Genomic DNA, 27,765 nt, shown 5'->3' with positions numbered 1-27,765 from the left:
GATAGTAACAGGAGAAATAGTGCATGCACCATTTCTTCCGTTCATTCGCCCGTCACAAAATAACAGCCGTTATTAATAACGGACGATAACGAGTTAAAACGACTATTAGAAAAATCCCATAGACTATAATGGGATTTTCTAACGGCGGTTTAACAGCCGATTTTCAAAATTTTTATGACGGACGTTCATAACGGAGGTATTTTTATAGTGTGAAAGCAGCCTTAGGTGTTAGCTCATGCAGTCCCAACCTTTTGTAGACTCACTTCTCTACACTACAGACTACTGTATTTATCGGGGTATAACACGCACTGGCGTATAACACGTGCCCTCATTTTAAAAGGGAAATTTTAGTTAAAAAAATAAATGTAAAATAAATGACTATGAAGCACTGAACTTAATGCCAAATCATTCCCCAAACTTTGATTCCCCCCATTTGCCACATCATGCCCCCTGCTCCTAAGTCTGCTCCCCCCTTGTGTCACATCATTCCTCCCCCTTTATCAGCCTGTGCCACAACATCCCCCCATCCCATTATTTCTATGTGATCCTCATTTGCCCCTGTGACCCCCCCCCCCCCCGTGCCTCATTTGCCCCTGTAACCCCCCTGTGCCTCATTTGCCCCTGTGACCCCCCTGTGCCTCATTTGCCCCTGTGATCTGTCACGATGCCGGCTGGCAGGTAGTGGATCCTCTGTGCCAGAGAGGGATTGGCGTGGACCGTGCTAGTGGACCGGTTCTAAGCCACTACTGGTTTTCACCAGAGCCCGCCGCAAAGCGGGATGGTCTTGCTGCGGCGGTAGTGACCAGGTCGTATCCACTAGCAACGGCTCACCTCTCTGGCTGCTGAAGATAGGCGCGGTACAAGGGAGTAGGCAAAAGCAAGGTCGGACGTAGCAGAAGGTCGGGGCAGGCAGCAAGGATCGTAGTCAGGGGCAACGGCAGAAGGTCTGGAATCACAGGCAAGGAACACACAAGGAACGCTTTCACTGGCACTAGGGCAACAAGATCCGGCAAGGGAGTGCAGGGGAAGTGAGGTGATATAGGGAAGTGCACAGGTGAACACACTAATTGGAACCACTGCGCCAATCAGCGGCGCAGTGGCCCTTTAAATCGCAGAGACCCGGCGCGCGCGCGCCCTAGGGAGCGGGGCCGCGCGCGCCGGGACAGAACAGACGGAGAGCGAGTCAGGTAGGGGAGCCGGGGTGCGCATCGCGAGCGGGCGCTACCCGCATCGCGAATCGCATCCCGGCTGGCAGCGGAATCGCAGCGCCCCGGGTCAGAGGACGTGACCGGAGCGCTGCCGCGGGGAGAGAGAAGCGAGCGCTCCGGGGAGGAGCGGGGACCCGGAGCGCTCGGCGTAACAGTACCCCCCCCCTTGGGTCTCCCCCTCTTCTTAGAGCCTGAGAACCTGAGGAGCAGACTTTTGTCTAGGATGTTGTCCTCAGGTTCCCAGGATCTCTCTTCAGGACCACAACCCTCCCAGTCCACTAAAAAAAAATTTTTTCCTCTGACCTTTTTGGCAGCTAAAATTTCTTTGACCGAGAAGATGTCCGAGGAGCCGGAAACAGGAGTGGGAGGAACAGATTTGGGAGAAAAACGGTTGAGGATGAGTGGTTTGAGAAGAGAGACGTGAAAGGCATTAGGGATACGAAGAGAGGGAGGAAGAAGAAGTTTATAAGAGACAGGATTAATTTGACACAAAATTTTGAAAGGACCAAGATAGCGTGGTCCCAACTTGTAGCTAGGGACACGGAAGCGGACATATTTAGCGGAGAGCCATACCTTGTCTCCAGGGGAAAAAACGGGGGGAGCTCTTCTTTTCTTATCCGCGAACTTCTTCATGCGTGAAGAAGCCTGTAAGAGAGAATTTTGGGTCTCTCTCCATATGATGGAAAGGTCACGAGAAATTTCATCCACAGCGGGCAGACCAGAGGGCAAGGGAGTAGGGAGGGGGGGAAGAGGGTGACGGCCGTACACCACGAAAAATGGGGATTTGGAGGAAGACTCAGAGACCCTGAAGTTATACGAGAATTCGGCCCATGGGAGGAGATCTGCCCAGTCATCCTGGCGGGAGGAAACAAAATGTCGCAAATAATCACCCAAGATCTGGTTAATCCTTTCTACTTGTCCATTGGACTGGGGATGATATGCAGAAGAAAAATTTAATTTAATCTTGAGTTGTTTACAGAGAGCCCTCCAGAATTTAGACACGAATTGGACGCCTCTATCCGAGACAATCTGCGTAGGCAACCCGTGAAGACGAAAAATGTGTACAAAAAATTGTTTAGCCAACTGAGGCGCAGAAGGAAGACCAGGAAGAGGGATGAAATGTGCCATTTTGGAGAATCGATCAACGACCACCCAAATAACAGTGTTGCCACGGGAAGGGGGTAAATCAGTAATAAAATCCATACCAATCAGAGACCAAGGCTGTTCGGGGACAGGCAGAGGATGAAGAAAACCAGCGGGCTTCTGGCGAGGAGTCTTATCCCGGGCACAGATAGTGCAGGCTCGCACAAAGTCCACAACATCCGTCTCCAGAGTCGGCCACCAATAGAAGCGGGAGATGAGTTGCACAGATTTCTTGATACCCGCATGACCTGCGAGATGGGAGGAGTGACCCCATTTGAGGATTCCGAGGCGTTGGCGAGGAGAAACAAAGGTCTTTCCTGGAGGAGTCTGCCTGATGGAGGCAGGAGAAGTGGAGATCAGGCAGTCAGGTGGAATGATGTGTTGCGGAGAGAGTTCAACTTCTGAGGCATCCGAGGAACGAGAGAGAGCATCGGCCCTAATGTTCTTATCGGCAGGACGAAAGTGAATCTCAAAATTAAATCGGGCAAAGAACAGAGACCACCGGGCCTGGCGAGGATTCAGCCGTTGGGCAGACTGGAGGTAGGAGAGGTTCTTGTGGTCGGTGTAGATAATAACAGGAGAACTTGATCCCTCCAGCAGATGCCTCCATTCCTCAAGTGCTAATTTAATGGCTAGAAGCTCTCGGTCCCCGATGGAGTAGTTCCTCTCCGCTGGAGAGAAGGTCCTAGAGAAAAAACCACAAGTGACAGCATGCCCGGAAGAGTTTTTTTGTAGAAGAACAGCTCCAGCTCCCACTGAGGAGGCATCAACCTCCAATAGGAAGGGTTTGGAAGGGTCAGGTCTGGAGAGGACGGGAGCCGAAGAAAAGGCAGACTTGAGTCGTTTAAAGGCGTCTTCTGCTTGAGGAGGCCAGGACTTGGGATCAGCATTTTTTTTGGTTAAAGCCACGATAGGAGCCACAATGGTAGAAAAATGTGGAATAAATTGCCTGTAATAATTGGCGAACCCCAAAAAGCGTTGGATAGCACGGAGTCCGGAGGGGCGTGGCCAATCTAAGACGGCAGAGAGTTTGTCTGGATCCATCTGTAGTCCCTGGCCAGAGACCAAATATCCTAGAAAAGGAAGAGATTGGCATTCAAACAGACATTTCTCAATTTTGGCATAGAGTTGGTTGTCACGAAGTCTCTGAAGAACCATACGGACATGCTGGCGGTGTTCTTCTAGATTGGCAGAAAAAATTAGGATATCGTCCAGATATACAACAACACAGGAGTATAACAGATCACGAAAAATTTCATTGACAAAGTCTTGGAAGACGGCAGGGGCGTTGCACAGTCCAAAGGGCATGACCAGATACTCAAAGTGTCCATCTCTGGTGTTAAATGCCGTTTTCCACTCGTCCCCCTCTCTGATGCGGATGAGGTTATAGGCGCCTCTTAAGTCCAATTTAGTGAAGATGTGGGCACCTTGGAGGCGATCAAAGAGTTCAGAGATGAGGGGTAAGGGGTAGCGGTTCTTAACCGTGATTTTATTAAGACCGCGGTAGTCAATGCAAGGACGTAGGGAGCCATCTTTTTTGGACACAAAGAAAAATCCGGCTCCGGCAGGAGAGGAGGATTTACGGATAAAGCCCTTTTTTAGATTCTCCTGGACGTATTCGGACATGGCAAGAGTCTCTGGGGCAGAGAGAGGATAAATTCTGCCCCGGGGTGGAGTAGTGCCCGGGAGGAGGTCGATAGGGCAATCATAAGGCCTGTGAGGAGGTAGAGTCTCAGCTTGTTTTTTGCAGAAAACATCCGCGAAGTCCATATAGGCCTTAGGGAGACCGGTTACTGGAGGAACCACAGAGTTACGGCAAGGGTTACTGGGAACCGGTTTTAGACAGTTCTTGGAACAAGAGGACCCCCAACTCTTGATCTCCCCAGTGGACCAATCCAGGGTAGGGGAATGAAGTTGAAGCCAGGGAAGTCCAAGGAGAATTTCCGAGGTGCAATTGGGGAGGACCAAAAGTTCAATCCTCTCATGATGAGATCCGATGCTCATAAGAAGGGGCTCCGTGCGGAAACGTATGGTACAGTCCAATCTTTCATTATTTACACAATTGATGTAGAGGGGTCTGGCGAGACTGGTCACCGGGATGTTGAACCTGTTGACGAGGGAGGCCAAAATAAAATTTCCTGCAGATCCAGAGTCCAAGAAGGCCACTGTAGAGAAGGAGAAGGCAGAGGCAGACATCCGCACAGGCACAGTAAGACGTGGAGAAGCAGAGTAGACATCAAGGACTGTCTCACCTTTGTGCGGAGTCAGCGTACGTCTTTCCAGGCGGGGAGGACGGATAGGACAATCTCTCAGGAAGTGTTCGGTACTAGCACAGTACAGGCAGAGGTTCTCCATACGGCGTCGTGTCCTCTCTTGAGGTGTCAGGCGAGACCGGTCGACCTGCATAGCCTCCACGGCGGGAGGCACAGGAACAGATTGCAGGGGACCAGAGGAGAGAGGAGCCGAGGAGAAGAAACGCCTCGTGCGAACAGAGTCCATATCTTGGCGGAGTTCCTGACGCCTTTCGGAAAAACGCATGTCAATGCGAGTGGCTAGGTGAATAAGTTCATGTAGATTAGCAGGAATTTCTCGTGCGGCCAGAACATCTTTAATGTTGCTGGATAGGCCTTTTTTGAAGGTCGCGCAGAGGGCCTCATTATTCCAGGACAATTCTGAAGCAAGAGTACGGAATTGTACGGCATACTCGCCAACGGAAGAATTACCCTGGACCAGGTTCAACAGGGCAGTCTCAGCAGAAGAGGCTCGGGCAGGTTCCTCAAAGACACTTCGGATTTCCGAGAAGAAGGAGTGTACAGAGGCAGTGACGGGGTCATTGCGGTCCCAGAGCGGTGTGGCCCATGACAGGGCTTTTCCGGACAGAAGGCTGACTACGAAAGCCACCTTAGACCTTTCAGTGGGAAACAGGTCCGACATCATCTCCAGATGCAGGGAACATTGGGAAAGAAAGCCACGGCAAAACTTAGAGTCCCCATCAAATTTATCCGGCAAGGATAAGCGTATCCCAGGAGCGGCCACTCGCTGCGGAGGAGGTGCAGGAGCTGGCGGAGGAGATGACTGCTGAAGCTGTGGTAGTAACTGTTGTAGCATAACGGTCAGTTGAGACAGCTGTTGGCCTTGTTGCGCTATCTGTTGTGACTGCTGGGCGACCACCGTGGTGAGGTCAGCGACAACTGGCAGAGGAACTTCAGCGGGATCCATGGCCGGATCTACTGTCACGATGCCGGCTGGCAGGTAGTGGATCCTCTGTGCCAGAGAGGGATTGGCGTGGACCGTGCTAGTGGACCGGTTCTAAGCCACTACTGGTTTTCACCAGAGCCCGCCGCAAAGCGGGATGGTCTTGCTGCGGCGGTAGTGACCAGGTCGTATCCACTAGCAACGGCTCACCTCTCTGGCTGCTGAAGATAGGCGCGGTACAAGGGAGTAGGCAAAAGCAAGGTCGGACGTAGCAGAAGGTCGGGGCAGGCAGCAAGGATCGTAGTCAGGGGCAACGGCAGAAGGTCTGGAATCACAGGCAAGGAACACACAAGGAACGCTTTCACTGGCACTAGGGCAACAAGATCCGGCAAGGGAGTGCAGGGGAAGTGAGGTGATATAGGGAAGTGCACAGGTGAACACACTAATTGGAACCACTGCGCCAATCAGCGGCGCAGTGGCCCTTTAAATCGCAGAGACCCGGCGCGCGCGCGCCCTAGGGAGCGGGGCCGCGCGCGCCGGGACAGAACAGACGGAGAGCGAGTCAGGTAGGGGAGCCGGGGTGCGCATCACGAGCGGGCGCTACCCGCATCGCGAATCGCATCCCGGCTGGCAGCGGAATCGCAGCGCCCCGGGTCAGAGGACGTGACCGGAGCGCTGCCGCGGGGAGAGAGAAGCGAGCGCTCCGGGGAGGAGCGGGGACCCGGAGCGCTCGGCGTAACATGATCCCCCTGTGCCTTATTTTTCCCTGTTTCCTTCACTGATTCCCCTACTTTATAATTGCCCCCCCCTCCCCCCCGCTTTTTATTTTTTTTATTTTACCCCACCTGGCCACGCCTGGCTCAGACTGCCGGTGTTCCGGGGCTGCGTGGTCAGTGAATCACGACAAGTGATGTCCTCTGCCAGTGTACTGAAGAAAACTGTTGCCTGAAGAAAAATGTTCGCAAGCAGCTGATGAGCAGAGTCAGGGACATCACTCGTCAATTCTATGCAGCCACCACTGGTCCCTGCTCTAAAGTGGCCACGGCCGGGCATCTTTAACAAACAGCCGGCGCTGTGGTCACTTTCACCAGCGAGGTCTGCAGGGAAGAATGAGTGGCAGATGAGCCGGCAGAAGATGCCACATGTCATGATTCACTGCCGCGCAGGCGGAGAACACCCACAGCCTAAGCCGGAGCCAGGTGAGGTAAAATTAAAAAAATAATGCCGAAGAGAAGGGGGGGAGGGGGGGGGGCAATCATAGGTGTCTGGGTCACAGCAGCCACTGCTGGTCACTGTTTTAAGGTGACAGCGGCCAGGCTGCTGAGCTTTTAACTGCTGAGGCCACTTTAAATCAGTGACCAGTGGATTTATTGGCGTATAACACGCAGGCAAGTTTTTTGCCTGTTATTTTAGTTTTAAAAGTGCGTGTTATACGCCGATAAATAAGATACTTACAACTTCTAGACTGACTTGCTCTACAGTAGACTAGACCCATGTTCTTTAGGTAGGACATCCTCCTCCAAGCTAAAGAAAGGACTGGTACTGAGCAGGGACTTTTCCCTTTCTGAAGTCTTGTTAACCATTTATGGTTGTGCAATACAACATAAAACCCTTAGTTTCTTGTGCTGCATTTTACAGTTTAACCTTTATAAAACTGTTTAACCTTTATAAAACATATCAAGTCCGCAGCATAAGAAAAAGTAGATGGCACTCACCCATCATCATGTGCAAAAATCTTCTGTAATTGAATCATGCATAAAAACATCTTAGGCTGCTTTCACACCACAGCTGTCTGGGCAAGCTGGGAGTTGTAGTTTTGCAAGATCTGGAGGGCTACAGTTTAGAGACCACTGTATAGTGGTCTCCAAACTGTAGCCCTCCAGATGTTGCTAGGCAACTCACCGCCTTCCGTAGTCTGCAGCACGCCGCACCATGGAGCCAGCTGCACGTACCCATACGACCTCAGTCCTTAAGGACTTTAAAACGGGGGTGTATGGATACGCCCGGTGTCCTTAAGGGGTTAAATCATGTAATATTGCATGTCTGTAATGCTGCTGTATTGAGTTAATAAAGCTTATAGGGTAGCTCCTACCATCCATTTTTTTTTCTATCCCTGCCTATTGCCCATCTATCCCTAACCCCCTCCCTGCCTTTACATTATTTTTTTACTACATTAAAAATGCTTTTTTGTCTGCCTGGTAGTGTGCTCACTACCAGGCAGACTTCCCCAGCAGGCACAACGTCACTGATGCATGCTGGGGCCGACACCACCGCCCTTAGTTCACTATACAGGGTGCCTCCAGCTGTTTCACCACTACAGCTACCAGCTTGCCCTGACATCTACTGGCTGGCAGGGCATGCTGGGAGTTGTAGTGGTGCAACAACTGGAGGCACCCTGTGCTGAAAACAATAACTTTGTTAGCGCCGCGGCTCTACCCAGAACCCCGCTCCCCCCCCCCCTGTTGAAATCAATAGTTGCCGCATGCCGCAGCGCTACCCCCACCCCCGTTGAAATCAAAAGTTGCCGCAGCGCTACCCCGAACCCTGCTCCCCCCTGTTGAAATCAATAGCTGCCGCATTCCTCAGCGCTACCCCGCTAACCCCCATCCCCCCCCTATTGAAATCAAAAGTTGCCGCAGCGCTACCCCAAACCCCGCCCCCCCCCCAGCCATACCTGAGTGCAGAGCAACAGGGGCGGCAGTGTGTAGATGCCGGGAGGCAGGGCTGACGTGTGAAGCCAGGGAGCCAATGCGCTCTCAGCGCTCCCTCCTGCCTGTCAGGCTAAATGAATTAGGACCGATGCCCGGCCGGCATCGGTCAAAATTCATGCGTGAAGTCACGCCAGCCTGCAGCCGGCCACTAGGAGGGAGACCCCTAGTGGCCGGTTTTCAACATTAAAATAAACTATTTTAATGAAAAATTTTTTATAGATTTATATTAGAGATATGTTGTAGTACATAAGTACTGCAACATATAAAAAAAAAAAAGTTTGGTGACAGTGCCCATTTAAAGCAACCAAAGGACAGGTGAGTGCCAATCATTTCTTTACTTGTATTGGATTACATTATTGCTGCATCTTTGTGCTGAGCACCACTGTGTCCTACAGAAAAGGCACGGTACCAAGAAGGTTTTGTGGGGCATAGTGTGAACACATTTGGAGTAGTGCCAGATCTAGTATCTTGTATGTTTACAATTCTTTGCATGATTTAGTATATGGGGATATGCACTACTAAGAGCTGGTGGAAATTTCAACTACAGTTTATGCTTGCTAGCAAGGGTAAACCAAAGTTATTTCTGCACATGGGGCCACACATGCCCTGACCACTTGGCATAAATGGCGGGGATTGAGAAAAAAAAGCACAAATAGTTAAATGCGCAAAACTGGTGCTAGTACAACAATTATTTCATTTTTTTACTTTTTTGCCAGGACTTTTAATAAACTCCCCCACATTGTATAATCATAATTGGGAAAATTTACTAAGCTATGTATGCTAATCAGGTTGTAGTGCACAAACTGCCGCAAATGTAAAACATTTATAAGAAGGAAAAGTGACCTTTTGACATTAGTTTACATGTTGTGGTGATGTATGTTGACCACTATTGCTGCAGTGCTGTGCCTGCGAATCACTATTAAAAACTGCTATTTCTGGGCTACAGAGAGCCTCAATAGGGGTGTAGAACACTTTGCCTTGTCATAACACGCATAGGGAGTGTGCTGTGTTAGTGAAATAATACTGTTATTCAGTATGACATGCAGATTACAGGCATCACTATTAGAATCCCTGCCGCACAGCAACACAATGAGTCTGGATGTGGCAGCAGGGTTGGGAGACCATATGGCATCACAATTAAAGAGATTTTTGAGATGTCAATTGAAGAGTTTAAAGTAATTAACGAGTTTAATGTGCTGTCTATGCAGGCCGCAGAGCGTAGTGTGTCAGTTTGTCCTCCCTTTCAGTGGTGCAGGCCTGACCCGGGAGGGCTACTGGGTAGATCCTGCCAGTTACATATGCTTGTCTAAAATATTAAGCCATGCACATGTAAGTTAACACGGCTGGCCTTTTGGCTAAGATCAAGTGTAGTATCTGTACAGTGTTAGAATTGGGAATTGATGTAGGATGGATGCTGCATGGAGAGGGCAGGTGTACCAAGGCGTTTCAGGGCTGGTTCTGAGGAATCAGCTCGACGGCTGCCCCGGTGTGACCTGTCTCCCTCCGGGTCTCGCCATGAGGCTGAGAGGGTCTAGAGCCGAGGTACTTTAGTGCCTCGGGGAGTGGTGACCCCAAGGTGCCGAAACTCACTGGGTGTATGTACTGGCTCACTGATTGGAAGCACTGGCACCATGAACTCTTCACCTCGTGGCACTCACCTCTTGATTCCCGGCCTTCTGCCTAGGATCAGAGAAATTTTTATAGATCCGGCTGGATGTCCAGGCAGTATATCTGCGCACATTCACTTATTTATTTCTTTTTTGTCACTGTGTCACTTTTTGCGTGTTGTGTGTCCACAAGATTGTTAGGATGCGGTAGCCCTTCTGGGTGTCCCTCCTAGCAGTCTAGGGGAGGTGTGTGTGGCCATTAGGTTCCACACCTCCCTGTAAAAACCCCGGGTACTCTTACATGGGCAGAGTACCGACCGTTAATGGCTCTGCAAGCAGATACCTTGGCTGACGCCAAGGGGGATGCCGGGAGCATTTGTAGTCCCTTTGTTGTGTCTGCACGTCACTAGGGTCATCCTCAAGTTCCTCAATGGTGTCTGTTTCAGGAGCCTGAACACTCTCAACACCACCTCCCACGCCACTCTCCTCATCACTACTTGCCCGCCTAGGGGAGGAAGAAGAGTATGTCGACTCAACATCTTGGCTGTGCAGTAGCTGCCGACTGCCCTCTAGTTCATCGTCCTCGCTGTATAGTGGAGCTGAGCCCACAGCATCCAATACTTCTCTGCGTAAGGGAAAGGCATAGGACAAAGGCAGTTGGAGGACAGGGACTGCTCCCGGGCCATGCCAACTGAGTGTTGAGTCTGAGGAACACACCGAGTGTTGATTGGGGGTGTCGGATGAAGTGGATGACCGAGTTAACCAATCAATGACAGCTGCTGGGTTGCTGGTCGAGACACGACCGCTAGCTGACACTGGGAGCTCAGACCTCTCACTGTGACTCCTGCTGCCACGCACCCCTACTCTGCTGCAACCTCTGACTGCGCCTGATATATTTAGGCTTCTGCCACTCCTCTGTGCACGTCCTGGCACTTCTCTGCCTGATGTACAACAGTGGTGTGCATATATATTAATTTTTTATAGAGAAATACACCCCTATATGGCTGCAACGGAAACTTGCAGAACACTCAATGTGTGAATATATATATCCCTGTTTTTACATAACAGGCCACTATACGCTTGAAACAGAAAACGCGTACAACAGCGGAGTGCGTCTATATTTTACTTTTTATAGACAAATACGCCCCTATATGGCTGCAACAGAAACTTGCGGAACACTCAATGGGGGAGATTTATCAAAACCTGTGCAGAGGAAAAGTTGCCCATAGCAACCAATCAGATCACTTCTTTCATTTATCAGAGGCCTTGTTAAAAATGAAAGAAGAAATCTGATTGGTTGCCATGGGCAATTTTTCCTCTGTACAAGTTTTGATAAATCTCCCCCAATGTGTGTGTATATATTCCTGCTTTTAAACTAAAAGGCCACTATACGCTTGAAACTGAAAACACGTACAACAGCGGAGTGCGTATATATATATATATATATATATATATATATATTTTAAAGTAATATGCCCCAGTACGTTTGCACAAGAAATATGCGTAACAATCTAGTGCAACAATCTAGTGCCTACGACTTTTAGTGCTTTTACACTTACTGCACCCTATTAGCGTTAACCAGAAAAAACGTAGAACTGCGGAGTGGGTATATTTTTCACTTTTTTTTTTATAGTATTACACCCCAGTATGGTTGCAACAGAGAAAAGCGTACTCTTTCTCTGAACTGTCCCTGCCTGCACTATGGTTGCTTGCAGTCTTTGAATGGGGAGTGCTTCCTGTGAAGATCTCAATTGGCAGACTATGAAACGACTTCTAAACTCTCCCTGCCTGCAGTGATGCAGGCTTGAGGTCAATGGATTTCCCCTGTGCTGATCTGTATTGTCAGTAACGCTGATTAGTGACCACACAGAGTCTGCTCTCTGTCTAACCATAACGAATGTGGGCTTGAGGTGAAATGATTTGCCGCTGTAAAGATCTTTATTGTCAGTAACGGTGATTAGTGCACACACACAGTCTCTGCTCTCTCAGCAAAACGTCCGGGAAATGCCTGCCGAATATATAGGGCTGTGACATCACAGGGCTGACCGGCTGCTGATAGGCTGCATGCCGCCATGTGATTCAGTGTGATCCCGCCTACCCGCCTTCCCAGACTTCCTTAGGCCTGAGCCTTGTGGCAACAGCTGAACAATTATAGTTATAGAGTGTATCAATCCCCAAACACTCTGCGGGACTACCGGACCTAATCTACCCCTAAATCCGGACGGATCCATGCACCAATTACCTTGATTCTATTAACTTGCAAAAGACGCAAGGTCCACAGCAACTGTCAGTCATTGAAGTCTATACAAGTGTATTACAGAGACTGTTACTGTATTCTGAATATACCGCAAGTTCAAGAGTAAAGTTTACTTCAGTTCAAGTTTAACTCCAGTGTGGACCTTCAGTCATTACCTGCATACGCCTGTTGTTTCTGGGAAGGGCGGCGATAGGCCGAAGCTATACCTCAATAATACCAGCCCTCACCCTGGTGTCATGAGTGACAGGGTTAATATTAACCCCTCCTATACCGTTACCATACCACCACTACCATACACCCCCCAAGGGCTACCACACACAGTTTGATCAAAGTGAATACTAACAACCTTGTGTTGGTTTTGACATTTTGCTGAGAAGCAGTTGCTCAATCTATATAAAGTCGTTTTTGTCAATTAAAAAAAAAATGGTTTATTTGGGACAGAGTAATAGAAATTACATATGGTCCAACATGTGTACCACAAAACAGGATAGAGACACACAATAGATTGTTCAAAGGAGATTTAAGAGCAAACAATAGCATTCCAATAACAAAGGCATAATGAAAAACATAAATTAATAAAATAAAACAAAACAAATGAAAAGAAACAAGCTAGTGTTGTTAAGTTTTCAGGGGCTAAGAGGAATGTGGGACCACAGCACTTTCGGTGCAGCCACGTCACTTCCCCACCTCCAGCAATGTCACTTCTTCACTCTGCCTTCCTCTTAAAGAAGGGAGGCACGTCCGGTTGTCACTTCTCTTTTAAAGGGTTACTCCGCTACCCAGCGTCCAGAACATTGAGTTCCAAATGCTTTGTGCGGGCTTCTGTGTTCACCCCCGCCCCCTCGTGATGTCACGCCCCATCATGTGACAACACGTCCCACCCACCTCAATGCAACTTTATGGGAGGTGGCGTGACGGCCATCGCGCCCCCTTCCCATAGACTTTCATTGAGGGGGCAGGCCGAGACATCACAAGAGGGCATGCGTGAACATGGAAGCCCGCACACAGTGTTTAGAACTCAATGTCCCGGACGCTGGGGAGTGGAGTAATTCTTTAAAGGGGTGGAAAACTTTTTTTTTTTTTTTTAAATGAACTTTTTTGTCTTGTCCACAGTGCTCTCTGTCGACACCTCTGTCCCTGTCAGGAACTGTCCAGAGCAGCATAGGTTTGCTATGGGGATTTTCTCCTGTTCTGGACAGTTCCTGATACGGGCATCAGCTGTCAGCAGACAAAAAAGAAATTCAAAAAGAAAATAATTTCCTCTGTAGCATACAGCTGCTAATAAGTACTGGAAGGGTAAAGATTTTTTTAATAGAAGCAATTTACAAATTTGTTTAACTTTCTGGCACCAGTTGATTAAAAAAAAAATGTTTTCCACCAGAGTACCCCTTTAAAGCGTCAGTCCCTGAAAATTGTGAAACGCGAACCAGGCATAGTGTGATGAGCCTCATTCCCACAAATTCTGAAACATTGGTGTCCAAATCTATCCCTAATCCTGGAATCCAACCCTAATCCTAGATGCAGGGAGGAGGAGTGCCAACAGTTCTGCAAATTAGTACATTACTGACTGTGAAGGGAAAATGACGCAGCTGCCCCGGACACGCTATGAAGTGCTACAGTCCCATATTTCTCCAAGTCCACGAAAACTTTAGATCAACAGCCATAAGCTAAGGCATGAATGTAGAGCAAATGACTGGCTAGGCCAAGCATCATGAGACTAAGATGAAATAGCCATATAAACAAGCAAATTAATATTCAACTGCTTGGCTATGCAAAAAGAATATTCAACTGGAGATAGAGATCCAGATAGCAAAAAAGAGGGAGAAGAATTGGGGAGAGGAAGGAACAGAGAGAAAAAGAAAAAGCAAGCAAAAAGAGAGAAAGTGTGAACAGTGCAGCAGAATTCCATTGAAATCCATGAGACTCTGCTGCTGAGGAATGTCTATGCAGAATTCTTATGCGGAATTCAGCAAGGACATTCTGCCATGTGAGCATACCCTTATTCACTCAGCCACCGGGCAATAGGTAGCAGCTGGAGCTGCTGTGCTGGGACACCCCAAAATAATAGTTCACAAGTTTCATTTAGCAGGTATAAAGCCTAAATAAAATTGGCTAAACTAATGTTATAATATGTATAAATTTTTCCCATTTTTCTAAGGAAGTGATTTCCAAACAGCATGTCTAGATATAGATATAGAAATAGAGTCTAGATGTTGCAAAACAACAACTTCCAGCATGCCCGGACAGCCAACGGCTGTCCAGGCATGCTGAAAGTTGTAGTTTTGAAACAGCTGGAGGCACACTGTTTGGCAAATACTGTTCTAAGGCAATGGTTTGATGTCATTATAACACAAGTTCACAACTCAACTGCTTGGAGACAGATGCAGGTTATAAAGAGAAGCAACAGGATATCTGTCTGTCTTTCACATGACCTTTATATACCCAGCCAATGAACAGAGAAGCCAGGGGAAGTGGAGGCTGAGACCCCTATGACAGTCTACTCATGGGCTCCGGTAAACAAATCCTTGGCAGATCACACTTCAAACTGCAGGAATACTAATGCTGGATAAATGCAAGTATATGAGTTGAATTTAATAAAAAAAAAAAAAATAAAAAAAAAAAAAATATATATATATATATATATATATATATATATATATATATATATATATATAGCGCTATTAATATATTTCTAATGTTGTATTAAAAGAAATCAGATCACCAATAAAAACAGGGTGTTTTCCTATGGAGACATCCACAGAGCTGGAGATGTTGGCGTGCCATTTCCAGTGAGAACAAGGTCTCCTGCTATCATACTACACACAAAGCATTGTCACACACCAATGGTGTGAGTCCATCCAACTAAAGGGCAAATGAAATAACACACAAAAGTTGTTCAGTTGCTTACGAGAGACTTGAAGGAGAGCAAGTATAAACAGAAGACTGGAAAAATCACTCATTCATTCCTACGGAACATTTACATTATTCAAGCTTCTGGTTCCCACAGTAGTGCACATGTGTAAAGCACATCTCTGACGTAAACCCTTGTGCGGTATCACTGCTTTTACTCTGCCAGTTAGTTATGCTCCCGACCTCTTCTTCATCTTGCAGTTTAGCTACAGTCTGCATTCAGTTACAGCAGCCATCCTTTAAAGGGTACTCTGGTTAAATTAACTGGTGCCAAAAAGTTAAACAGATTTGTAAATTACTATATAAAATTCCTAATCCTTCCAGTACTTATTAGCTGCTATATGCTCCACAGAAAGTTCATTTCTTTTTGAATTTATTTTCTGTCTGACCGCAGTGCTCTCTGCTGACACCTCTGTCCATCTCAGGAACTGTCCAGAGAAGGAGCAAATCCCCATAGCAAATCTCTCCTGCTCTGGACAGTTGTTGACATGGACAGAGATGTCAGCAGAGAGCACTGTGGTCAGACTGAAAAGAACTACCATATTTTTCCCTCCATAAGACGCACTTTTTCTCCCCCAAAGGTGGGAAGGAAATGTCTGTGCGTTTTATGGAGCAAATGTGTGTGCCGAAGTGCAGGGCCGAAGTGCAGGGAAGGCTGCAGAGGGGAGGCTGCTAAGTTTACCTGCTCCTGAGTGTGTACGGCGAAGTGCTCTGCTTCCCCGCTGCCTCTGATTTACGCCGCTACCCCGTTCTTCCATCCCCTTTACTGCCGCTGTCCCGTTCTCCTGTCAGCATAATGGAGTCTTATGGAGGAGCATGTGACACACACGTCACTCCACCTCCTCCCCTGCGCCCAGCGTAACGCTACGGAGGAAGCAGAGTGACGTGTGTGTCACATGCTCCTCCACAGACTCCATTATGCGGACGGCAGAAGAGGGAAGTGGAAGTGATAAGTACCGGTAAGCAACTACAAGGGGGGTCCTGTTGTTTACAAGGGGGGTCCTGCTGGCCACAAGGGGGGTTTGGCTAAGAATATTTTTTTTCTTTTTCTCCTCCTCTAAAACTTAGGTGCGTCTTATGGAGCGAAAAATACGGTACTCAACTTCCTCTGTAATATGCAGTAGCTGATGAGTACTGGAAGGGTTAAGGTTTTTAAATTTTAAATTTACAAATCTGTTTAACTTTGTGACACCAGTTGATTTAAAAAATATTGTTCTCCACCAGAGTACCCCTGTAAGGGGATATTACATCTAGGACACTTATGGCATATCCACTTTTTTTTAGAGCCGAGGAACGTGCTCTCGAATCACCCAACGTGCAAGAAAAAGTGCAAACGTGTTACACAAAAAAAAACGTGCCCAAAGGATGCGATCAATTGCAAGCCCTTCTCCGACAGGAGAGAGGCACCCCCAACAAACCTTACCCTTCGCCTCCGGACCAAAAGGTACCTGCAAGGTTCCAGGTTCGATGTCCCTTTTTGCCGAAGCTACTAAGGGACCACAAATGCAAAAGAGGGACCCATCTCACCTATCTCAAGATGGAGGCCCTGGTTTTCAGAAAGTGAAAGCTGCTCAACAGGCTGTTTTATGTAGTTCACGTTATTCCTGTAGAGGTTAATGGGAGTTGCACGAACAATGCATCACCATGAGCACTGTTTCTGTGGTGCTACAATGTTTACACAACTACTATTAATGTCAATAGGAATTTTGCAAACCTTGGGCTGTTTTGGATTTTTGACCACCTCTGACAACCGCAACCAGAAGTTGTGAGATAGGTCTGGGGACCACACATTTATGGCACTGAGGAGTGAGGCAGGGAGGAGTCTGGGTACAGGCCTTGCACTGGGGGGTGGCAGAATACATTTGTACTCAAGGCTCAGACAACAGGTCAGGGCAGAGTGATAATAATTTTTTCTTTATTTTTTTACTATAGAGGAAGAGGTAAGGAAGGAGTGCAAGGACAAGGAGAGAGAGGGCTTGTTCAACTTATTATATGGTACTTACTCATACACTTTTGCAAGAAAAAGTGCAGGAGAGAGGGCCCCCAACAAACCTTACCCTTTGCCTCCGAACCAAAAGGTACCTGCAAGGTTCCAGGTTCGATGTCCCTTTTTGCTACTAAGGGACCACAAATGCTCCCAGCATCCCCCTTGGCGTTATCCAAGGTATCTGCCATAAACGGTCAATACCCTGCCCATGCAGAAGTACCCAGGGTTTTTGCAGGGAGGTGCGGAACCTGATGGCTGCACACACTTCCCCTAGACCGCCAGGAGGGACACCTAGAAGGGCTACCGCACCCTGAAAAATCCTGTGGACACACAACACGCAAAAAGGGACAAAGTGAACAAAAAGAAAGAAAGAAATGAATGTGTGCAGGCTTACTGCCCAGACATTCGGCCGAATCTATAAAAATGTCTCCAATCCTAGCCAGAAGGTCGGGAATCAAGAGGTGAGTGCCACAAGGTATAGAGATATGGTGCAAGTCCATCCTCGGCTCTAGACCCTCTCAGCCTCATGGCGAACTGAAGGAAGCAGGTCTCATCAGGGCAGCCATTGAGCTGATTCTGTCGAAAACCAGCCCCGGAACACCCGGTACACCTGCTCCCTCCATGCAGCACCCATCCTCACCAGTCATACATCGATGGTGTCTGATCCACCGATAAAACTGATAAGAACAGATACTACACTGATCTTAGCCAAAAGGCCGAGAAGAGATACACATAACCCAATATTGGGGGGAAATGAACTAAGCCTGATCTTCTATACTTTTGAGGACCGTTTTCCATACATATGTATTAGTGTAGTTATGGTGAAAACATTTATATTTATTAAATCATTAAAAACAAATACCTTTTAATAATAAAAGTATTTTTTGTAACTAGTGCTGAGCACAAATATTCGAAATGCTAATTTTTACCATGAATATCAGCACTTCGCGATTTCACAAATATTTATAATATAGTCATAAATCTTCGTAATAACAAATATTCCTTTTTTTATGTGAATTTATGGGAATATTTATGCGAATATTGGCACTTCCAGACTGGGCACTGATCCATCCCTTCTTTCAGATGAAAGATATAATTGCGCATGTGCACTATGCGAATATCATTAAGAATTTTCACATGAAAAAAAACTGAACATAGCGAATATGCGAATTTCGGGAACATAGGACAAATATTCGTCCATATATTCGCAAAATATCGCAAATTCGAATATGGCCCCTACCGCTCATCACTATTAGTAACTATCAGTCGTATCTTTGTCAATCTTTAGCCCTGCAGAATCTTTTGCAGAAGCCATTTCATTTGGTAAAACAAAGGGACAAAAGTGCTCTGCCCCTTCATTTCTGATCAGATCTTTTCACCCATGGATTCTTTTCAGCAATCAGTGGGGGTCTCATCACTCAGACCCACACGGGTCAAAAATTATGTCATGTCAAAAGTTTGAAAAAAATCATAGCTATCTTAACTATATATAACTATGTGAATGGTATTCAAAATATAAAAATGTGATTTTATTTTATCTGTAGTTTCGGATATAGTTTTCATTTGTTATATTACATTCACATCATCTAAGCTGATTTAAATATACAATATTTTTGGAAAGGTTTCTTTTTTTTTGACCCCTTCACTTTTTTTTACATGTTGTTGTTGTCCCCATCATTCTGCACTCAATACACAATAATGACAACGTGATAACAGAGAGTCAGAAATCTTTGCTAATTTCTTAAAAAAAAGAAAAACTTTAAAATTTGATTGACATAAGTATTCAGACATTTTACTCCATGCTTCACTGTAGGGATGGAATTGGGTAGGTAATGAGCAGTGCCTGGATTCCTCCAGACATTTGCAATTGAGGCCAAAAACTTCAATATTGGAGTAATAAGAGAGAATCTTACAGTATAAAAGTCTTTAAGGTCCTTTTTTTTTTTTTTGCAAACTCTGGGTAGAATTTCATGTGTCTTTTACTGAGAAGACTTTTGGGCAAACCAAAAAATTATAATTTTCCATGTACCCATAAGCTTTATTAATGACTACACAAACAATTTTTAAAAGATGTGCTATAGTCCCCTAACAGTGTTAGTTGTTCTGTACAGTATACAGGGTCACCTGATCACTATGAATCAATGAATGTGCCTGCAGTATACACACAGATGAAATAGTTCTATGCACAATGGTAAAATATTTACTTTGCCCCCCTCAACATATTTCGTTACAAATCAGTGGCTTTGTCAAGAGGCAGCAAGTTTCTACAGTTTTATTTTATTTATTGTTTTATTTCTGTTAACTATGACATAAAGCTTATATTGGTGGAGGCTGCAGTGATGGCTGACCTGGAAGCTTCTCCCATCTGCACACAGGATCTTTGCAGCACAGCCAGAGTGACCATTGGGTTTTTGGTCACCTTTCTTACCAACGCCCTTTTGTTCCAATTATTTAGTTTAGTGGAGCGGCCAACTCTAGGAGTAGTCCTTGTTCCAAACTTCTTCCGTTCAAGAATTATGGATGCCACTGTGCTCTTACACTGCAGCAAAAAACATTTTGTACCCTTTTCCAGATCTGTGCCTCCACACAATCTTGTCTCTCAGCTCTACAGGCAGTTATTTCTCCTCATGGCTTGGTTTTTGCTCTGATATGCATTGTCAGCATTTTTATTTTTTCAGTTTTACCTCACCAATATTGTTTTTTTTTTTGTTTCGGAGCCTATGTTATGCAAAAAGCACAAGCTTCATATTGGTCTGTAGAAAAATAAAAGAGTTATGGCTATTATAGTGCGAGGAGGGAAAAAAAAGGTGTAAAAACTAAAATTGGCCCGGAGAAGTGGATTGTCATGATGGATAAGTAGTTTGTGCTCCCTTTTTAGTCCCTTGGACAAGTAGTATTTTTTTTTCCCCACACCACTGTAAATTGCTAAATAAATTATAGCAAAGGGTCTGAATGCTTATATCAAATGCAAAATTTATTTTTCTCTGTTTTAATACATTTACAAAAATGTCTAATTCTAGTTTCTCATTTTCATTATGGGATATTGAGTGCGGAATGATTAGGGAAAAACATTTTTTAGCACAAGGCTGCAAGATAACAAAATGTTAAAAAAACTGAAGGGGCCTAAAACTTTTTGAATTCATCATATATATATATATATATATATATATATATATATATATATATATATAGTAATATTTTGTAACCTGTAAATATTAAACATGTAGATATTTATTCAACAATCAGCAATAAACTGGCGTTCACTCCTGCAAGAGCAGATGAATGCTGACACGTCTACTTCTCAGTTTATAGATGAGGTTTAGGAAACCAAGCATTTACAATTAGTCTTGCCTACTGCTCAGACAGCCTTCACAAACAAGTAGGACAAGCAAGACAAAAGAAATGTACCTGAAATAATTGTATATTTTCCTGGATTCAGCACACAAATACCATATAGTTGATGTTTTACTATAAATAACACTAAATGTACTGTACGTTTGTATTATTGGGCTGAAAATAATAAAATACACAAGCCAAAAGCTAACAAAACAAGAGCCATTTATAATCCTCAGGCACCAAGGCCTATGTGTTCCTCTGCAACCCCTATAGCCAACTTAATGGCCACCACATTCTTAACAGTAATAATGTTGTCAGTCTATAGTCTATGTTTAGGAGGACCTTCTATACTCAGGTGACAGACAGACTGACAACATATCATAAGAATGATAGACCATATAAGTGATTACAGTGCAGTTACATCTGGTGAACTGAAAGACCTTGGCTTATTAAACCTGCAGCTCACTATATGCTAGGCCTAAAAGTCTGAACTTTTCAACATGGTTTGTCCCAGTAGTTATAAGACCAGCAAAAAACTAAAATAACAGCAAGACATGCAGAGGGGGTAACCTCTGGACAAACCAATCCTTACTACGATTAAATTGGAATTCACACACAATATCAATTGTAAAAACATAAAACTGACAATTTCACTGTAAAGCTTAAAGTTTTTAAACCGGTATTGTCATGTAAGTGATAGGTGGATTATAGAGTTTCTGCATACAGTAGGTAGAGGCTTGACATTAGAGCATATACACATTATTTGTGAGTAGCTACTGGGGCCATTGTCTAACATAATATATACACACACTAAGGGGAATTAATCAAGAGTGGTGTAGGTTTTACCCATTTTATTTGTGTGGTGGGAAATGTATACATGCACCAAATGTATTAAATGGTGCAGGGTATGTGATAAATATGGCGCTAGTACACATTTTTCAATTCAGTACTAAATTGTATGGTTTCTACTCTGCTGGTGTAGATTTGCGATATGATAAATTCCTGACCGCTGCAAAAAGTTAACCAGACTGTGGCATACCTACACAACCTACATACCCCCTTATGATTCAACACTTAGGCCACTTTCACATAAGCATATTGGTTAGTGTTTTGTATCAGTATTTATAAGCCATAACTATGTGGAGAAAAGCTACAATAGAAATATTTGCACATTTTTTTGTTTTGTCTTATGCAGGAGAATCCTGTGTTAATGCAGCCTACGTGTCAGTAACTTCCAGGTATTACAAGGAAAGGTAAAACAGTAAAAGAGAAGCGTTACACCCTCTAACATTTCTGCATGAACAGTATCTGAACACACTAAGCACAGGGGACATCCTACCCAATTGTTGTAGGTTTTCTGTAATAAATGCTATGCTGCCACCTAGTGAAAAAATGCTGCTATGTCATTTCAAGTACTTTCTTAAGGGAAATAATGTATGTTTCTTCACTTACTTAATTTGTTTTTAAAATACATAAAATTGCACCATAAAACATAAAATTAGACCTGAGATAAAAGATGATTTTTACCATTAAAAGAAATACACAGATTTATTTGGTCTTGACAGTTTTTCTCCTAATTTTACACTTCTTAGGCTATGGTCACATGCTGGGCTGCCAGCCGGGTAGTACCCCCGAACTGCAGTGGTCGGAGCACTGAAGTGGGCAGAACACAGACATTGGGTCTCCAGCCATATACTGTGTATGGCTGGAGACAATATGTCTGTGGGGGGGGGGGGGGGGGGGGGGGCTTCAATTACATGTGGAGGCATAGGGGGCCTACAATTACATGTGGGGGCACAGGGGGCCTACAATAACATGTGGGGGCACAGGGAGCCTACAATATCCTGTGGGGGCACAGGGGGCCTACAATTTCATGTGGGGGAACATGAGGCCTACAATTGGGGGCCGGCAATAACGTGTGGGGGCACAGGGGGCCTACAATTACATGTGGGGGGACAGGGGGCCTACAATTACATGTGGGGGCACAGGGGGCCTACAATATCCTGTGGGAGAACAGGTGGCCTACAATAACGTGTGGGGGCGCACAGGGGGCCTACAATTACAGGTGGGGGCACATGGAGCCTACAATTACATGTGGGGGCACAGGGGGGGCCTACAATTACATGTGGGGGCACAGGGGGCCTACAATTACATGAGGGGGCACAGAGGGGCCTACAATTACATGAGGGGGCACAGAGGGGCCTACAATTACAATGGGGACACAGGGGGCCTACAACTGTATATATGGGGGCACAAAGGCACATACAATTATATATGGGGGCACAAAGGGGCCTACAACTATATATATGGGGACACGGGAGGGGGAGCTGGAAGCAGGGGAAGGGGACGGGGGTTTCGGTCGGCACCGGTCCTTGAGATGGTTAGGGACCCTGAAAATTCATAAAACAGAATGTCCAGGCAGACATTCCGCAGACAGCAGGCCCCGGCAGAACATGCCAGTGCTAGGACCGCTTGGAAATGTGTCATCTCCATAGACAGCAATTAATTTCTGAGGTTAATTCTTTCTGCAGAGGCTGGAATCAAAATTTCTGCGGCAGATGTTTCTGCCAAATTCCGCTGTGTGCACAGTGCTGTAGAACCCTATTAAAAACAATGGGACTTCACTGCAACGCAATTTCCAAGCTGAATTTTTCTGCCGGATTTTGCTTGATTATTTTGCAGTGTGAGGCCTTACAGTGCAGAGAGAAAAGTGCAGAGCAAATAGAAGTCCTGAAATTGGCCAAATTTATAGACATGCAACACTTTTTGATGCAAATTATTGATCTAGATGTACCCCAGTCATAAGGTGGAGTAAGCATGAGAAATGTGTCAAGTGAGGGCTAGTGCAATGTGCTGAATTTATTAAGCCACATGCAACACTCATGAATTTGGCACACGTGCACTATTTTTTACTCCTAAATTCATTGAAGGAGAACTTCATCAAAAATTTACTTATCCCCTATACACAGGATGGGGGATAAGTAGCTGATCACAATGGGGTTCATCTGCTGGGGCCACCATGATCTCCGGGAACGTGACCTGGCACTCAGTGAGGAGTGGATGCTGCAGGCGGCACACGCTTCATTCATTTCTATGGGAGTGCTAAAAAGACCCGAGTACAGCACTCGGGCATCATCCGCGCTCCCATAGAAATGAATGAAACGCGCACAGTCTACCGGTGGATGACACGCGCTCCTCACAGAGAGCTGAGGTCTCCTCCCGGAGATCGCGGGAGATACCAGGGGTCAGACCCCTACCCACGATCAGCTACTTATGTGCTATTCTGTAATTAGGGGATAGGTTAACTTTTGCTGGAGTTTCCCTTTAATCTTATTTCACTATTGAGCAGTCTCAAATTGTATGCAAATCCAACCCCAAAAGCGGTTTTCCCATGCATTCAAAATATACAGATTAGGAAAGTCAGGCCCATTCACACTATAGAATTTCTGACTGGAATATTGCTTGGCAGCCTACCATTGGTTTTCATGGGTTTCTGTTGCACCATACACGGTGCAGAACTTCTGCCACATAAATTCTGGATTATCTCTTCATTTTTTTTATTTTATTTAGGACTTATGGACACATATTGTCCTGTGCAGCCCAGCTAAGAATACATAATCTATCCAGAGAGGACTTATTATTGATATACTTGCATCACCAAATACAGTGGGTGGAAAAAGTATTTAGTCAGCCACCAATTGTGCACGTTCTCCCACATAAAAAGATGAGAGGCCTGTAATTTCCATCATAGGTATACCTCAACTATGAGAGACATAATGAGAAGAAAAAAAATCCATAAAATCACATTGTCTGATTTTTTTAAGATTTTATTTGCAAATTATGGTGGAAAATAAGTATTTGGTCACCTACAAACAAACAAGATTTCTGGCTCTCACAGACCTGTAACTTCGTCTTTAAGAGTCTCCTCTGTCCTCCACTCGTTGCCTGTATTAATGACACCTGTTTGAGGTTGTGAATAGGTGTCTTTTATTCTGATAACAAGTTCAAACAGTCACACTCCAAACTCCACTATGGCCAAGACCAAAGAGCTGTCGAAGAACACCAGAAACAAAATTGTAGACCTGCACCAGTCTGGGAAGACTGAATCTGCAATAGGCAAGCAGCTTGGTGTGAAGAAATAAACAATTATTAGAAAATGGAAGACATACAAGACAACTGATAATCTCCCTCGATCTGGGGCTCCACGCAAGATCTCACCCCGTGGTGTCAAAATGATTACAAGAACGGTGAGCAAAAATCCCAGAACAACAGGGGGGACCTAGCGAATCACCTGCAGAGAGCTGGGACCAAACTAACAAAGGCTACCATCAGTAACTCACTACACCGCCTGGGATTCAAGTCATGCAGTGCCAGCCGTGTCCCCCTGCTTAAGCCAGTACATGTCCGGGCCTGTCTGAAGTTTGCTAGAGAGCATTTGGATGATCCAGAAGAGGATTGGGAGAATGTCATATGGTCAGATGAAATTTAAGTAGAACATTTTGGTAAAAACTCAACTCGTTTTGGTTATAAAAGAAAGAATGCTGAGTTGCATCCAAAGAACATTATGTCTCTCATAGTTGAGGTATACCTATGATGAACATTACAGGTCTCTCATCTTTTTAAGTGGGAGAACTTGCCCAATTGGTGGCTGACTAAATACTTTTTTCCCCCACTGTATATCACCCCTGTGCTGATGTACATTATTGTGTGTGTGTGTGTATATATATATATATATATATATATATATATATATATATATATATGCACATTTCTATGTATGCCCCAGAATGAAACTAAAGGGGTTGTGCCATCTTGTTAAAGTGGGAGAACTTGCACAATTGGTGGCTGAATTAATAATTTTTTCCCCACTGTATATATACACAGTAGTCATTTCTTCTTATTGACAAAAACAACATTTAAGACGCTGTCAAATTCTACTGACGGCTAGCACCAGCACATACCAATTCTCATGATTTAAGGGGGGCCCTGGTGCGTAACCCCACCACCACCCCACCCCACACTCTCAGTTATAATTTTAGATGGACATGATTTTTGGGACAACCATTAGTGCCCCAGCTTATAAACCTGGCAGGATTTCTATAATATGGCCTCCTTGTTTTCTATGTAGCAGTAATGTCATATGGCCTCCTTGTTTTCTATATAGCAGTAATATAATATGGCCTCCTTGTTTTCTATATAGCAGTAATATAATATGGCCTCCTTGTTTTCTATATAGCAGTAATATCATATGGCCTCCTTGTTTTCTATATAGCAGTAATATCATATGGCCTCCTTGTTTTCTATATAGCAGTAATATAATATGGCCTCCTTGTTTTCTATATAGCAGTAGTATCATATGGCCTCCTTGTTTTCTATATAGCAGTAATATAATATGGCCTCCTTGTTTTCTATGTAGCAGTAATATAATATGGCCTCCTTGTTTTCTATATAGCAGTAATATAATATGGCCTCCTTGTTTTCTATATAGCAGTAATATAATATGGCCTCCTTGTTTTCTATATAGCAGTAATATCATATGGCCTCCTTGTTTTCTATATAGCAGTAATATAATATGGCCTCCTTGTTTTCTATATAGCAGTAATATAATATGGCCTCCTTGTTTTCTATATAGCAGTAATATAATATGGCCTCCTTGTTTTCTATATAGCAGTAGTATCATATGGCCTCCTTGTTTTCTATATAGCAGTAATATAATATGGCCTCCTTGTTTTCTATATAGCAGTAATATAATATAGCCTCCTTGTTTTCTATATAGCAGTAATATAATATGGCCTCCTTGTTTTCTATATAGCAGTAATATCATATGGCCTCCTTGTTTTCTATATAGCAGTAATATAATATGGCCTCCTTGTTTTCTATATAGCAGTAATATAATATGGCCTCCTTGTTTTCTATATAGCAGTAGTATCATATGGCCTCCTTGTTTTCTATATAGCAGTAATATAATATGGCCTCCTTGTTTTCTATATAGCAGTAATATAATATAGCCTCCTTGTTTTCTATATAGCAGTAATATAATATGGCCTCCTTGTTTTCTATATAGCAGTAATATAATATAGCCTCCTTGTTTTCTATATAGCAGTAATATCATATGGCCTCCTTGTTTTCTATATAGCAGTAATATATGGCCTCCTTGTTTTCTATATAGCAGTAATATAATATAGCCTCCTTGTTCTCTATATAGCAGTAATATAATATAGCCTCCTTCTTTTCTATATAGCAGTAATATCATATGGCCTCCTTGTTTTCTATATAGCAGTAATATATGGCCTCCTTGTTTTCTATATAGCAGTAATATAATATGGCCTCCTTGTTTTCTATATAGCAGTAGTATCATATGGCCTCCTTGTTTTCTATATAGCAGTAATATAATATGGCCTCCTTGTTTTCTATATAGCAGTAATATCATATGGCCTCCTTGTTTTCTATATAGCAGTAATATCATATGGCCTCCTTGTTTTCTATGTAGCAGTAATATAATATGGCCTCCTTGTTTTCTATATAGCAGTAATATAATATGGCCTCCTTGTTTTCTATGTAGCAGTAATATAATATGGCCTCCTTGTTTTCTATGTAGCAGTAATATAATATGGCCTCCTTGTTTTCTATGTAGCAGTAATATAATATGGCCTCCTTGTTTTCTATATAGCAGTAATATCATATGGCCTCCTTGTTTTCTATGTAGCAGTAATATAATATGGCCTCCTTGTTTTCTATATAGCAGTAATATAATATGGCCTCCTTGTTTTCTATGTAGCAGTAATATAATATGGCCTCCTTGTTTTCTATATAGCAGTAATATAATATGGCCTCCTTGTTTTCTATATAGCAGTAGTATCATATGGCCTCCTTGTTTTCTATATAGCAGTAATATAATATGGCCTCCTTGTTTTCTATGTAGCAGTAATATAATATGGCCTCCTTGTTTTCTATATAGCAGTAATATAATATGGCCTCCTTGTTTTCTATATAGCAGTAATATAATATGGCCTCCTTGTTTTCTATATAGCAGTAATATCATATGGCCTCCTTGTTTTCTATATAGCAGTAATATAATATGGCCTCCTTGTTTTCTATATAGCAGTAATATAATATGGCCTCCTTGTTTTCTATATAGCAGTAATATAATATGGCCTCCTTGTTTTCTATATAGCAGTAGTATCATATGGCCTCCTTGTTTTCTATATAGCAGTAATATAATATGGCCTCCTTGTTTTCTATATAGCAGTAATATAATATAGCCTCCTTGTTTTCTATATAGCAGTAATATAATATGGCCTCCTTGTTTTCTATATAGCAGTAATATCATATGGCCTCCTTGTTTTCTATATAGCAGTAATATAATATGGCCTCCTTGTTTTCTATATAGCAGTAATATAATATGGCCTCC

At 44.3% G+C, this 27,765-nt stretch overlaps 1 protein-coding gene, 1 long non-coding RNA gene and 1 pseudogene across 7 annotated transcripts in view; 1 reads left to right on the top strand and 2 right to left on the bottom strand.

The window, feature by feature from the left end:
* LOC130355542 (uncharacterized) overlaps positions 1–21,725 on the top strand; it is a 67,712-nt gene extending 45,987 nt beyond the window's left edge. The window contains exon 4 of the long non-coding RNA XR_008888574.1: positions 21,550–21,725. This is a non-coding gene — a long non-coding RNA (uncharacterized LOC130355542). The remainder of the gene's footprint in view (positions 1–21,549) is intronic.
* MCF2L (MCF.2 cell line derived transforming sequence like) overlaps positions 1–27,765 on the bottom strand; it is a 307,099-nt gene that overhangs the window by 224,013 nt on the left and 55,321 nt on the right. The window lies entirely within an intron of this gene.
* Positions 17,579–17,746, bottom strand: LOC130359904 (U2 spliceosomal RNA; annotated as a pseudogene).

The sequence above is a fragment of the Hyla sarda genome, chromosome 2 (genome assembly GCF_029499605.1).
Source record: "Hyla sarda isolate aHylSar1 chromosome 2, aHylSar1.hap1, whole genome shotgun sequence".
NCBI lineage: Eukaryota > Metazoa > Chordata > Amphibia > Anura > Hylidae > Hyla > Hyla sarda.
This window is presented reverse-complemented; position numbering and strand designations above follow the sequence as displayed.